Here is a 15,473-nt window from a genome sequence, read left to right on the forward strand (position 1 = left end):
TACTTTCCTATTTTACTCAAGTCAGGACTGAGTTTAGTGTGAATTAACTCTCTTTTAGCTTTAACACTGAATCACACCATGTGTTGATCACTGCCACCCAAGTAGGCATCTACCTGGACATTAGACTCTCTCTCTCTAGTTATGAATAACATTTGTACCCTGCATTTGGGTTCAATGTGGCTTACATTTATGAGTATTAGATCCAGCATCATTCCTCCAAGGCCACCAAGAGACAAAACCGCTGCCACCCCCAAAATCATCGTCCGCTGCTGCCCCCACTGCCGCCCCCCGATTGCTGCCACTGCTGAAATACCTTGACTGGCGGGGTCCCAGGCCCCACCATCAGAAGACATCTTCTTCCTCCAGCGCTGACTGCCTGTCCCTGCGGCTGCTTTTCCTCTCAGGGCATGCTCAGTTTCAAAATTGAGCATGTGCACCTGAGAGAAAAAGCAGCCGTTCAGCAGTGGGCAGAAGAGCAGCGCTGGAGGAAGCTCTGGGTCCTCCCCAGCCTCCAAGGGGGGCCTGGCACCAAGTTTTCTCTCTCCTGCTCCTGTTGGGACGCAATCACTCAGGTCTTGTCAGGAGCAGAAGAGAGAGAGAGACCCCGGCATTGGGCCCCCCTTGGAGGCCTAGGCCCAGAGAATTTTGCCCCCCCTGCCCTCCCCTCCTCGGCGGTCCTGCATCCCTCCTCTGTTGGGTTCCACCACTATTTGTCTGAGCAAAACCCCCTATGAGACATCCATGTTCATTCTACTCCTTTCCAGATCTGCAATCCACATCTGGTAGATTAAAGTCACCCACTGTTATCACCTAACACTTCATTCCCATCTTTATATCATTGATCAGATTTCTGTCCAGTTCTGTTTGAGTCCGAAGTTTCTAGACTACACCTGTGAGAAGAGAGGTGCCATCTCCTCTTTCACGAACAATCCACAATGATTTATCCTTTCCCCACACCCCTGCATTTCAGCTGCTCTAAGATTGTTTTTGACATCTAGAGCTACTCATCCCATTTGTCTGCCTTCTCTAGCTACTGTTGATAGAAATTGTGTAACCAAAAAGTTAACTCTTTCTGTGGAGTGGTCCATTTTGGCTCTGATTGAAGCTTGGGATGGACTAAAAGAGTTGTGAAATTGTTTGAGAGACTCATCTTCCTCAGTTCAAATCATAAAACATGTCATCAACATGCTGTTAATACTTCAAGGGTTTAGTCCAATATTTATTCAAAAATTACTCTCTCAGTTCTGTCATAAAAACAGTTCGCATACCATGGTTTTATCCCAGTGTCCATGGCAATACCTATTATCTGAAAATAGGTATTATTGTTTCAGCTGATATTTGTTCAAATGCTTATTTTTCCTGGATCCATAGGAATCAATGGGGACATCACCAGCATCAGAGAAGCTCAATAAAATTCAGTACTACAAAGATGACACCACAAAAATCACTTCTATTTTAGGGGTAAAAAATTTACAGTCAAAAGAGAAAAGAAACCATTTACAGGAAAATACTGAAAAACATCACTCACTAGGTTATCCGGAATTAACTATGAAACTTTAAAGAAGGAACCCTCTGAAGTTATGAATAATTATAAGATACAAAGTTATGGACTGTCACCTCAGCAGGATACTGGGCTAGAAGGACCATTGGTCTGCAACTCTGACCCAGTATGGCTATTCTTATGTTCTTACGTTCTTCACTGTGAGGCTGTTTTACTGACCTGCTCCATGTTGTGCAGTGGCAATGAAAGGGTTATCTCTTTCAAAGGACTAAGAAATGGCCCCAAGCCAAGCCTTTTTAAATTCTTTCACCTATGCTGTGTTTTTGGCTTTGATTCTAATGCCGTGCGTATGAATAAAATAATAATAAAGTGTGTGCACTGCCAGGATTTTCAATGTGACAAAAAGAAAATTAAAATGCCATATTTCCTCAAATGGGGAGCAACGGTAGATGTTAAGGTCTAAGGAGGCACTTAAGGAGCAGATGGCTCACAGTGACAAATAAAAGAACCAGAAAAGTATCATGCAGAGCTTCACACTAAGGTTGGGCTCTTCTTAGAGAATCCACACTGTCCCCTAATTCTGCAAACTTGTACATGCAAGGTGTAGAATGTTGTCAGTTGTGCACATAACTTCATATACTAATCAGAGCCGGATTAACATTATATTAGGACCTAGGCAAAAACATATATTTGTGGTCCCCTCCCCACATTTACATCTTTTCTTACCACTGCCCTAACCCTGCCCCTGTTTTTGCATTTCACCTCTTCAGAAGTAGTAGGGAAAAGTACACAGCCTAGATGTGGGTATGATAGCAGTAAATGTTTGTGAGTGAGCTGGAGAACTACCAAGTTAATCAGTTCCAGGAAGGAAATTCTGAGCCACTCCTGGATTTCTGACCATCTATTCTGGTACATTATGAGACCTGAAGTTCTGATTTCAATTGATGGTATCAGAGACAACAAATAGACGTCTAGAAAAAGACAAACACCCTGAACCCCACCAGACAGGGTCTTGGTTTCATTAATTACGTTAAGATAGAGGAGAGATGGATCAAGATGGCGTCCGTGAGAGGAAACGCTTCCTGAGAGCTCCGAACCACAAGTCTTTTTTTTCGGAGTGTTTATCTTTCCGGAACCCAGTTTATGGGGAAAAGAAAGGGAAAAAGCGGGGCTAAAGCCGCTTCTAGCCCCGCTTCTACTTTAACTCTCCGACAACCGACTTTGGAAGCGTTTGGACTCCAGGCGCGTAGCGCTTTGATTCCTGCCATGGTTGGATCCCCAGACCATCCGGGGGATCTTAGCGTAGAAGGGGCGTCATTAAGCCCGCCCCAACAGACTGCTCCGCCGAGACCTGATGGTGGTTCGAGATCGACGGGAGAGCCAGAGTCGGTGTTTTCCGAGGCTACAGGCGGCCCTGTTGTTTTTTCGACGCCAGATAGGAATACATCAGATGAGAGGTCGGGAAGTATTGTTTCCTCGCCCTCCCCTATCATGGCTCCACCACCTGTGAATATCGGCGCTATTATAAGACCGGCAGTTGTTACCCTAGAGGTTCTTTGGGACGCTATCCAGGCATTGAATTCGTCTCTGCTTCAAGCTTCAACTTCTTTCAACTTTGAACTACATGGCCTTAAACAACAACAGAATACTATGGAATCGAAGGTTAAAGAGCAAGAAGACAAGAGTGAGTTAAATTCACTTGAAATCCAAAAACTGCAAACAATTGTTGGTAATTTAGTTTCTGATAGAGACAATGCTCAAAGAAAAATTGAACATTTTGATAACCAACTAAGGAGAAACAACTTAAGATTTTTGAACTTTCCTAAATGCCCTTTAATACCTCCAATGGAAATGCTAAAAAAGTATTTTATTGATGTATTAGGAATCCCAAAAGAAGCTATACCTCCAATTGTGAAGGTGTATTATATTACTGGAACCAAAACTACTTCTGTGGAGGCTCCAGTAAATTTAACACAATTTCTTGAAACGTCCTTAGAAACCATTACAGAACGCACGACTCTCCTTGCAACCTTTGCCTTTGAAACAGATAGAAATAATATACTTAGATTATATTTCAAATTTATGTCTCTTCTGTTTCTGGGCTCAAAGATACAAGTTTTTCCTGATATCAGTAAATCTACTCAGAGAAGAAGAAGGGAATTTCTGGGACTTAGGCCCCGGATTCTCGCATTAGGTGGAACTTTTAAGTTAAAATTTGCATGTAGATGCCTTATTTCTTTAAGAATGGTTTATTATGTATTCTTTGACCCAGAAAAGTTAAAGCAGTTCATAATAGCAAAAGAAAGCGGCGGCGAATCTGCTTTGACAGCAACCGAAGTTAGCTAAAACCGCAGACAGTGATCTAGCTCTTATCCTCTTATTGTACTTTCTTTCTTTTTGCTTTTGTGATTAATTACCTTATATCTTGATCAAATATTATTGTGGTCTAAGTAACTATAACATTGCTATTTACCCTTGACTACGGTAACGATAGCCAGGGTGTATGTCATTATGTTCTTTTTTTTATTTTGTATTTCCTGATTTTCTGCATTTATTTTATATGAATGTATATTTGAAATTAATAAATAGAAATTAAAAAAAAAAAAAAGATAGAGGAGAGATGTTATTCTGGTTTTCCTCAACTTATCAGCTGCCTTTGACTTGGTCAGCCATGTTAAGTTCCTGTAAAGACTGACTGACCGCAGTGTATCTGGCACTGCTCTTTCCTGGTTCCATTCCTATCTTACCGATCATTCATTTGTAGTTCATTATTCCGCTGTCACTTCTACTCCTCATCCCCTGCTCTCGGGTATCTTGGGTCCTATTCTTTTCAACATCTTCCTTGCCCCTCTAACCCTCCTACTCTAGTTTCTCAACTTCACCCTCTTCATTTTTGCTGATGACATTCAGCTTATTCAGAGGGGCATAATTGACTGCGAACGCCCATCTCTATGGGTGATTATTTCCGAGGACGGGTACGCGAAGGGGCGGGACAGACCGTATTTTCGAAAAAGATGGGCGTCCATCTTTTGTTTCTATAATATGGTCGGTGCTGGGCAAATGCATCGGATTTGGGTGGATTTTCAGCGATAATGGAAACCGAAGCCGCCCAGCTCAAAAATGAACACATCCAATGCATTTTGTCGTGGGAGGGGCCAGGATTCGTAGTGCACTGGTCCCCCTCATATGCCAGGACACCAACTGGGCACCCTAGGGGGCACTTGTAAACAGTAAAATACCTCCCAAGTCCATAGCTCCCTTCCCTTGGGTGCTGAGCCCCCCAAATCCCCCCCAAAACCCACTCCCCACAACTCTACACCAGTACCATAGCACCTATGGGTGAAAGGGGGCACCTACATGTGGGTACAGTGGGTTTGGGCGGGGTTGGAAGGCTCCCATTTACCACCACAATTGTAACAGGTAGGGGGGGTGGGCCTGGGTCCACCTGCCTGAAGTGCACTGCACTCACTAACAACTGCTCCAGGGACCTGCATACTGCTGTCTTGGAGCTGGGTATGACATTTGAGGCTGGCATACAGGCTGGCAAAAATAGTTTTTAAAGTTTTTTTTTGGTGGGAGGGGGTTAGTGACCATTAGAGGAGTCAGGGGAGGTCATCCCCAATTCCCTCCGGTGATCATCTGGGCAGTTGGGGCACTTTTTGGGGACTTGTTCGTGAAAAAAAAAAAGGGTCCAAAAAATCGGCCCAAATTCTCGCTTCTGCCGCCCTTCTTTTTTCCATTATCGGCCGAGCGCGCCCATCTCTCGGCCGATAAACACGCCCCAGTCCCGCCTTCACCATGCCTCCGACACGCCTCTGTCAACTTTGTTCATTCCCGCGACAGACTGCAGTTGGAGGCGCCCAAAATCGGCTTTCGATTATACCGATTTGGGCGCCCACAGGAGAAAGGCGCCCATCTCCCGATTTGGGTCAAAATATGGGCGTCTTTCTCTTTCGAAAATAAGCCTGTCATGTTTCTTTATCCCCTTGACACTCCTTCCCCTGTCAACTTTAGAGCATTATTCTCTAAGTTAGATAGCATTGCTGACTGGCTTCTGAACAATAAACTTAAACTCAACATCACAAAGCCTGAGGCTTTGAATTTTTCTCTCCAGACAACCCCTTCCACTGTACCCTTGGTTTTCATTAAGGGCATTCCTCTCCCATCAAGATCCCAGGTGTCACTCTTGACCAAGAGCTCTTCTTTCATTCTCACATTTCCCAGTTGGTATCCTCTAGCTTTTTTTTTACCCAGAGGAAGCTTAGGTTGCTCCATCCATTACTTGAGATCCTGTCTCTTTATACTCTCCTTCTAGCACAGGTCATTTCTAAACTTCATTATTGTAACTCACTTTTCCTTGGTCTTCCTAACTCCCAAATCCACAGACTTCAGTTGATTCAAATGACAACAATCAAGTTACTCTGTGGTCAGAAAAAATTCAACCATGTTACCCCTCTCTTTCTAACACCGACCCACCAGATTCAGTTCAGGGCTCCCACTCTTCTTTTTTTCAGCCTGCTTATCCTTCGCAATTCCCTAAGAACTCTTAGGTTCTCCAACCAACATTTTTTGGTCATTCCTTCCTATCATCTGGAGTCTGCACCTGGCCTGGCATTGAATTTCTGGGGATAATACCAGCAGCAGTCAGCAAAACCCTGACCAATGTTGGCTGAATATCAGGCCCTTCTATTTTAATCCTGAAATTATTTTTTGCATTATAAAGTTTTTGTAGTTAGTTCTAATAATGGTATCATCCAGTTGATGTTTTGATAAAGTTTTGTTCTAATGATGTGATTTGAATCTGTTTGAAAGCATGTATGTCCTGCTCTTCCAATTACCAATTGTTCATAAACTGGCTTGGGGGTACTCCAAGTTAGGCTTGAGAAATATTAGTAGAATGCCACAGTTTTTGACGAGTGCTAACTTGTAGCTGCTGAAACCTCTGTCAGCTTCTGCTACAGTCGTTAACAGTGTTCACAACATTTGCACTGTAGGGTTATGTGGAATTCACTGAAAATTAGTTGCAGGTTATTTTTGTAAATCTCATTATATAAGTGGTGGTAGTTCCTGCTCATTTTCAAATTCAACATTATTTTACAAAGAAAATTCTCAGAAGGATCTGTTGGATATTTGTGAAATAGATATGTCTTCTGGTTCCTCAGACTTTAGTGCCAGCAGATATTTTAGGACTGAATGGAATACAAGTGCATTCACTGACAACGTGGTCCAAAGTTATATCAACAACATTCCTTTAAAGAATGAGACTCGAGATCATTTCCAGAGACTGTAGAACATGAAATCAGCTCTGTCACCATGAAATCTTTTCTGCTTTTTGCTGCTTAACTTTGGCAATTGTGATAAAAGGCCAAATTCTAAATTGCTCCCAGTTTTATTTTACTTTTCTAAAAGCACTGAATCTTTCTTCCACTTTAGATGACCCTTTTCTAGCAGGCCTCCCTCATAGTCTAACAAGCACCTGACTGCACCCCACTGATTATTAAACACAAGAACATAATAGCCATACTGGGGATGGCGTCTTGAAGAGAACGTAGGAAGTGTCTCTCCTACCCCAATCATTTTCCTAGTGTAAGCGTTCTTCTTACCTGTATGCCTAAGAGGAGGGGTAAGCAGCGTGTTGGCCCCGCAACACCTGCTGCACCGAGGGTCAGACCGATGGACCGCTACACTGCAACTGGACGAATCTCAGGGCAAGATTCCTCACTGCTGGAGGCAGTGGTGGAAGGAGACCCACTACCTCAGCTTGAGGTTGACATCTCGCTTAGCCCAGATCTTCGGAGTCCACCTCCTATGCCGGCGTTGGACCCGCGGCGTGCGCTGGAGCCCCCGTACGATGACGCTCGTGGAGGACTCCGCTCAGCAGGGGCAGGTCGCGATGAAGGAGCGTCGGCATTTTCCAGCCAGGAAGCGGAGATACAGGCAAAACCCAGCGTTAAGCTGGATTCTAAATCGGTAGGAGAGGAACAATCCTTGGAGGGGAAGGAGTTTGAAACTATAGCTCTCAGTAAGTCTTATTTGCCTCAAAAACCTCAGAAGATTACTCTTGATATTATATGGGAAAAAGCCCTTCTGGGTTTGGAAACCTCTTTCTCACAAAAACTGATTTCAGTAAGCCAATGTTCTATGGCTCCTTTAGGAAAAATAACTGTGCTTGAAACAAAAGTTAATACTTTTGAAAAAAATATTGAATCCAATCAGGGTAAAATAGTAAATCTTCAGCAAGCTCAGATGAGTCTTATGAAAGAAAATAAACTTTTGCAATATAAAATTGAAAATTTGGAAAACAAACAAAGAGCTAATACTCTACATTTGATAAATTTTCCTAAAAGGCCAGCAATAGCCCCACTCATTACCTTTAAAACATACCTACAGGAGATATTGAAGATTCCTAAAAATGCATATCCACCAGTTTCTAAGATATATTATTTGTTACCATATAAAAAGAAAGATACTAATCAACCTATGGTGGAAGGAGGTGATGTCTCTTTTGATACCTTAAATCTTACACAGTTGATTGAAGAGGATGACAAGGGTGTTAAACTGGCAACATTAATAGTAACATTTGTCTTGCAGGCCGATCGAGATTGGGTTCTAAAGCAATTTTTCCAACACAGAGAAGAACTTTTCATGAACTATAAGATTAGAGTGTGTCCAGATATGGCAAGAACAACCCAAAAGCAGCTGCAACTATTTCTTAAACTTCGCCCTAGGATATTACAATTGGGAGGTCTTTTTTGGTTACATTTTCCTTGTAAATGTGTTCTGAAAGTTAATTCGGTTCAATATGTATTTTTTGACCCAACACATCTAACTTCCTTTCTAGACTCAAGGACTGTGGTGTCTCCATCCATGCAACCTGTATTAATAACATCATCTACTCCATAGCAAGTATAAAGGGTCTAGTTTCTCTTCTATTTTTCTTAATTAAGTGAATAGTTTTCATGGAATTGTGCCTTGTCCCTCATACTATTAGTGGACTAGAGATCAGAAAGATTACTTATTTCCTTTTTATATAACATTGTTAATCTTTTTCTTTCCTTTTTCTGTATCTTTTCTTTATCAAGAGTATTCTTGATTATTATGTGAAAATATAAATATAAAATAATAAAAAAATGAATAGTCAAGGTCACAAGTACCTGGCAGAACCCCAAATCCTGGCAACACTCCATACTACAAATCCCAGGGCAAGCAGTTGCTTCCCATGTCTGCCTCAATAGCAGACTATGAACTTTTCCTCCAAGAATTTGTCCAAACCTTTTTAAAATCCAGATACGCTAACCGCTGTTACCACATCCTTCCAGCGAGTGTCCCCTAGTTTTTGTACTGTTGGAACGAGTAAAAAATCGATTTACTTCTGCTCGGTCTACACCACTCAGGATTTTGTAGACCTCAATCATATCTTCTCAAACATTTCCCTGGTGGCCTAGTGGGCACCCTGATCACCCTGCTCCCTGCTTTTAAGGTTGAGAGGCAGGAGTGCACTCCCTTATTTGGCAGACAGACCCCTAGCAATGCACTCTAATACACCACTAGGGGTCAAGTGCCACCATTTTGCAAGATGTCAGCATGATGAAGAAAAAGCTGCTGTTTACGTCTGAAAGAAAGCTTCAAAAGAGTATTGCTGTCCGGTTCAAGTGCAAAGGTCACCACCAGAGTAATTCTTTGAGTAATAATGCCCAATGAGGATTCCAAAAATGAGGTTAGATTCATATTGCCTTCGCCTTGATCTTGCTGTTCAAGGTTCCTTGACCATATCGAGCCCTTGTAATAGGGTGCAATGAATCCACAGGCATGTTTAGAACCTCCACCAAGTACATTTTAAACAGTTCAGCAGTGTCAGGATATGTCTTATAAGTTGATTCTCAAGGTATTCCAACCTTCGAAGAGTAAAATTCTTATCCTCTACAGAGACTGTTTCCAAACTTTCCAACATCTGACTCTTAATCCTTAAGGCAGCTAATTCAGAACTCTGCTGACCAGTAGCCTATAAGTGCATTCACTCTGCTGCCCCTCACTACCTCCTCCACCCTCATCTGTACCTACACTCCTTCCCAGGAACTCCGTTCACTAGGCAAATCTTTCCTAATTGCACCCTTCTCCTCCATCGCTAACTCCAGACTCCGTTCCTTTTATCTCCACGCACCTTATGCCTGGAACAGACTTCCTGAGCCATTACATCAAGCTCCATCCCTCGCCACCTTCAAATCTGGGCTAAAAGCCTACCTGTTTGATGCTGCTTTTAATTCCTAACTTGTCACCTGCTTGTAACCTTTATCTTGTCTTCTTCAATAGTCCCTTTTCCCTATGTGTCCTATCTGTCTGTCCTACCCTTATCCCTTATTTGTCCTGTCTGTCTGTCCTGATTTAGATTGTAAGCTCTTTTGATTAGGGACTGTCTTTTTCTTCATGTTCAATTAAGCACTGCGTACGACTGGTAGTGCTATAGAAATGATTTGTAGTAGTAGTAGCCTGAGCTTGAAGTAAGGTTGCCTCAGAAAGCAGTTTAATATCTCTAGAATTCTCATTAGTAAATTCAAGCAAAGAAGAATGCATACCATATATTGCATCCCATAGTGATTTCATTGTCACAACAGTGGGTCTCTCAACCACCCTACCTCCAACTTTAGGGGCAGTCTGGTTCCTCAGTCTGTCTGAACAAACTGTTGACAGTAACCTGCAGCACAGGATCTCCCTCTGGAGGGTGGACCGACATTGCCACTGCCAGTCCCTCTAGAGCTCCAGAAAAAAAACCCAGATTGGGGCTTTTTTGTACACTGCTGAGCTGCGGCAAAGCTGCTACCTGGCTGCAGGGGCGCTGCCTGTTCCACAAGGCTCAAAGAAGTCCATCAATACTGCTGCCTGATGCATCTGCTACAGGCTAGATCAAAAGGGAAACTTTCTTACATGGTTAGGGTGGTGGACTTTGGTCCTGGGGAACTGAGTTCAATTCCTGGCACAGGCAGCTCCTTGTGACTCTGGGCAAGTCACTTAACCCTCCATTGCCCGCCGCATTGAGCCTGCCATGAGTGGGAAAGCGCGGGGAACAAATGTAACAAAAATTTAAAAATAAAATATTTAGAAATGCAGGTTGTGGGATCAAAAATAAGGCTTTTCCCTGATTTGGCAAGAGAGATGCAAATGATGCGTAAAGTCTTTTTGGCCCTTTGTTGTAGGGCCATAGGCTTAGGTGCCAACAATGTGTTATGATTTCCTTGTGTATGTTTTTGTGTTTTTGAGGGTCAACAATTTAAATTTTTTTTTTATCCCAAACAGCTTGAGTATTTTCTAAGGGCTAAGGAAGATATTAATGTTATTGTATGACCCATGTGTTCACTGTTAGGAATGGCTGGGGAAGGAGACTTGGGGGGGAGTGACCTTATTTGTTAATTTGATTTGTTTTCTTTTTCATATCTTGGATTGTTTACTTAAATATTGTAAGTGATATTGTAAGAAGTGAAAATTAATGTAAACAAATGCTGCAGTTCCACCCCCTCCTCCCAGGGACAGGTTAGTATTTTGGTTCCATGGACATGCTACAGCATTGGATGATTCTTGGCTGAAGGTAGCCCTCTGGTGGAGTGCCTGAATGAGGGATTGCCCTATTCAGGGGTGCCTGGGTAAGAGGTGTCCTAGCCCAGGATGCTTGGATCAGGGTGCCTTGACAAAGTGTGTTCTGGGCCAGATAGCCCCAGGGGATTATTTTTTTCTCCCACTTTAGGCATCAGGGATGCTTTGTGGATGTGAGGGACCAGACTCACTGAGCCACCATGGAATGTTTGCAGAGTGGTGGGTGAGGTTGGAGAGTCTAAGGTCCGCTGGTTTACCTGGAATCTTTGTGTGGTGGGAGTTGAGGGATCTGGAGATCCAGAGCCTACTGGGCTACCAGAGATTTTCTGCTAGGTTTTTTCCTTTCTCCCTTCTTGTCACCCTGTGAGCCATTCCCCACTCATGCACTGACAGGAAAGGAAATATTTTACACCCAATGCAGGAAACTGTGGCAGATTACTGCAGTGGTGTGTACTGCATATCTTTCAATGTCATGGTAATTTGTATAAAGAATGTTGTATTTTCTCAGATCTTGAAGCAGAGAAAGTATTTGTACTGATTATTTCCCTTTGACGATTACCTAGCCCCCAATCACTGTCATTCATGTTTTAAATCATTCAGATCATTGTTGACTCCTGATGCTGGCACCTAGTGCCGAAACACGAAACTGTGTCGAGTCTGAGTCCATCTTTATTTATTTTTTATTTGTTACGTTTGTATCCCACATTTTCCCACCTATTTGCAGGCTCGATGTGCCTTACATAGTACCGTAAAGGCGTTCGCCAATTCCAGTATGAACAAATACAGTAATGTTGTGGTAGAATAAGGTTCATGTGTACAGACACATTAGGGAATCGTAGAAAGGAAGAGTTATTATATGTCCATTATGAGCTTTAGTTTGGTTGTGTTGCAGGGTACAGGCATTTAAGTTGTGTTGGTAGGGTATGCCTTTTGAACAGGTTAGTTTTAATGATTTCCGGAAGTTTAGGTGATCATAAGTTGTTTTCACGGCTTTTGGTAATGCGTTGCATAGTTGTGTGCTTATGTAGGAAAAGCTGGATGCATAGGTTGATTTGTATTTGAGTCCTTTGCAGCTTGGGTAGTGAAGATTTAGGTATGTTCGTGTTGATCCTGTTGTGTTTCTGGTTGGTAGGTCTTTGAGGTCTGTCATGTATCCCGGGGCTTCGCTGTAGATAATTTTATGAACCAGGGTGCAGATTTTGAAAGCAATACGTTCTTTGATTGGGAGCCAGTGCAGTTTTTCTCAGAGGGGTTTGGCGCTTTCGAATTGCGTTTTTCCAAATATAAGCCTGGCTGCCATGTTTTGAGCGGTCTGAAGTTTCTTTATAATTTGTTCTTTGCATCCTGCATAAATTCCATTGCAGTAGTCTACATGGCTTAGTACCATTGATTGTATCAAGTTGCGAAATGTTTCCCTCAGGAAGAATGGTTTCACGCGTTTGAGTTTCCACCTACAAAATAGGTGGCGGTAAGGGCTCATGCACTAATTTTTGTTAATGGCCATACGCAAATGGCAACATTAGTGCATGGCCATTACATTAGAAAATAGAAAGTCAGACATTTTTTAGCCATGGCAAGAAGTGGCCTTAGCACGTGGAAAATATTTGTCTCAATAGCAGACTATGGACTTTTCCTCTAGGAATTTGTCCAAATCTTTTTTAAACCCAGATACGCTAACCACTCTTACCACATCCTCCAGCAAAGAGTTCCAGAGCTTAACTAGTCATTGAGTGAAAAAATATTTCCTCCTATTTGTTTTAAAAGTATTTCCATATAACTTCCTAAAGTATCCTCTAGTCTTTGTACTTTTGGAACGAGTAAAAAATCGATTTACTTCTACTCATTCTACACCACTCAGGATTTTGTAGACCTCAATTGTAACTCCCCTCATCCGTCTCTTTTCCAAGCTGAAGAGCCCTAACCTCTTTAGCCTTTCCTCATATGAGAGGAGTTTCATCCCCTTTATCATTTTGGTTGTTTCATATGACAACTCCTCCTTCTCCAACTTCAGCTAGCCGCAAAGACACAGCAGAAAAGCCAAGTGCTAGAGAGGCAGGGACCCTGACCTTCCATTAAAATACAGGAAACAACCATGTGCAGAGAGGCCTGCGTAATATCTGTTCAATGCATGTAAAATGAGGCATCAGACACTTCCCTCAGTTCTAAACTCATTACAATGTTTTACCTTTAAAAGATGAACTAAAACAGCTACACAAGACCAAAAAGAGGAAAAAAAAGATCAAGTCTATACCGATGTATGGTTTAGATGCCTCTACACCTTGTTCCCACATCATTCAAGTAATAAAATCACAAGGACAAAGTGGAACAGCAAATAGTAAATTATTCATATCTTGCAGCATGGAAGTCTTTGATTTTAAGTTTTAAGGCATTTTAATCTTGGTGGTGCACTCTATAAACGTACTGAAGTTTCAGAATGGATCCGACATGGGAAGTTATGAAAGAACCAGAGGCTGGAAATGCCATTGTAATTTACACAGCGACACCATAGCGCCATCTTGTGGGAAATAATTGTAAGCTTATTAGTTACAGTTGCAAGTGCCTTGTGCTTCCCAATCTTTTTCTGCCTGTGATCCCATGATTGAAGCCAAATAAAATTATGTGAGCCCCTGGAGTTGCAGTATAACAATGTACCTATTGTTAAATTGTACAGCGCTGCGTAACCCTAGTAGCGCTCTAGAAATGTTAAGTAGTAGTAGTACCTACAGAGAGCTCACCTAGGTCCCAAAAGCAGGTTTCATGCTTCTCTGGAATGGAGTAGCCGAGTGGTTAGTGCAGTGGACTTTGATCCTGGGGAACTAAGTTCGATTCCCACTGCAGCTCCATGCGACTCTGGGCAAGTCACTTAACCCTCCATTGCCCCTGGTACAAAGTAAGTACCTGAATATATGTAAACCGCTTTGAATGTAGTTGCAAAAACCTCAGAAAGGCAGTATATCAAGTCCCATTTCCCTCTACCCACAGTTTGGGATGCTCCACTTTACAAATCTATTGGCTCAAATATTAGCAACAGCAAACTCCAGTAGTACAATGGTTTGTACAATATGCTTGTCACTATCACTACAAAGACAATGTCACTGACATATAGTATTGATAGTATTTCAATTATGTCTATTTACACTTTCCCATGGATTCTATATGATGCCCAGATTTGAGTGAGATGCATATACATCTTAATTGGCTGAGCTATTATTGGATTCAGACGACCAATTATTGATGTTAATTAGCACCAATTGGGATTTGCGCACACGTTACACATTATTCTATAACACTGGGTCCCCAAATCCTCATAGTGCATAACTCAAAAGGGGGCATGGTCATGGGAGAGGCAGGTTGTATCTGAATAATGGGTCAGCGTTCCCAACATGGGCACCAGCAGTTACACCAGGTTTCAGCCAACGTAAATCTGGTACCCAAAGTTATGGCACTGTAATTGGCTATGATTTGGGTTCCTCTTTCCCACAGGCATCATTTTGCACTTGCTCACATTAAACGTCATCTGCCATTTAGATGCCCAGTCTTGTAAGGCCCTCTTGTAATTTTTCAGTCCTCTTGCGATTTAATAACTTTGTGTCATCAGCAAATTTAATTACCTCACTAGTTACTCCCATCTCTAGATTATTTATAAATATGTTAAAAAGCAGCAGTCCCAGTTCAGACCCCTGGGGAACCCAACTATCTGCCCGTCTCCCTTGAAAATACTGACCATTTAAACCTATTCTCTGTTTTCTATCTTTTAACCAGTTTTTAATCCACAATAGGACACTACCTCCTATCCCATGACTCTCTAATTTCCTCTGGAGTCTTTCATGAGGTACTTTGTCATCTAGATAATAGGTGCCCTACTGCACACACATATCTATCTAATATATATATATATAATTTGTACATCAAGGTTCTCTGGCTGGCTGGGTTCATAACATGCTGACATCAGCTCGCCTCCAGCGTAGCGTTCCCTTCCCTCTCTGCCCCGCCCTCGCGTAAAGACGAAATGACATCAGAGGAGGGCAGGACACTAAGAGGGAATGCAAGGGACACTGGAAGCAACGCGAGCCCGGCCTGCCTGCCGCTGCTACGACCTGAGGAAAGATGGACGGCTTACAGGCAGGGTGGCAGGAAGGTCACTGGCCATGGAGAGGGGAGGGGAGAATCGATGCACATGGATGGGAGGGCAGGGCAGAGGACAATCGCTGCACATGGATTGGATGGGATGGCAGAGCGAATCGCTGGATTTCGATGGGATGGGAGGCGAGGGGACAGGGCAGAGGACAATCGCTGCACATGGATTGGATGGGATGGCAGGGCAGAGCAAATCGCTGGATTTCAATGGGATGGGAGGCGAGGGGACAATCGCGGGACACAAATGGGA

At 42.7% G+C, this 15,473-nt stretch overlaps 1 long non-coding RNA gene across 1 annotated transcript; it reads right to left on the reverse strand.

Moving 5' to 3' along the window:
• Positions 1–13,410: 13,410 nt before the first annotated feature.
• LOC115472098 lies at positions 13,411–13,928 on the reverse strand. The gene is made up of 2 exons (XR_003942467.1): positions 13,807–13,928; positions 13,411–13,738 (listed from the first exon to the last, which is right to left on the reverse strand). It is a non-coding gene; the product is annotated as an uncharacterized LOC115472098 (long non-coding RNA).
• Positions 13,929–15,473: the final 1,545 nt, after the last annotated feature.

The sequence above is a fragment of the Microcaecilia unicolor genome, chromosome 1 (genome assembly GCF_901765095.1).
Source record: "Microcaecilia unicolor chromosome 1, aMicUni1.1, whole genome shotgun sequence".
NCBI classification, from domain to species: Eukaryota; Metazoa; Chordata; class Amphibia; order Gymnophiona; family Siphonopidae; genus Microcaecilia; species Microcaecilia unicolor.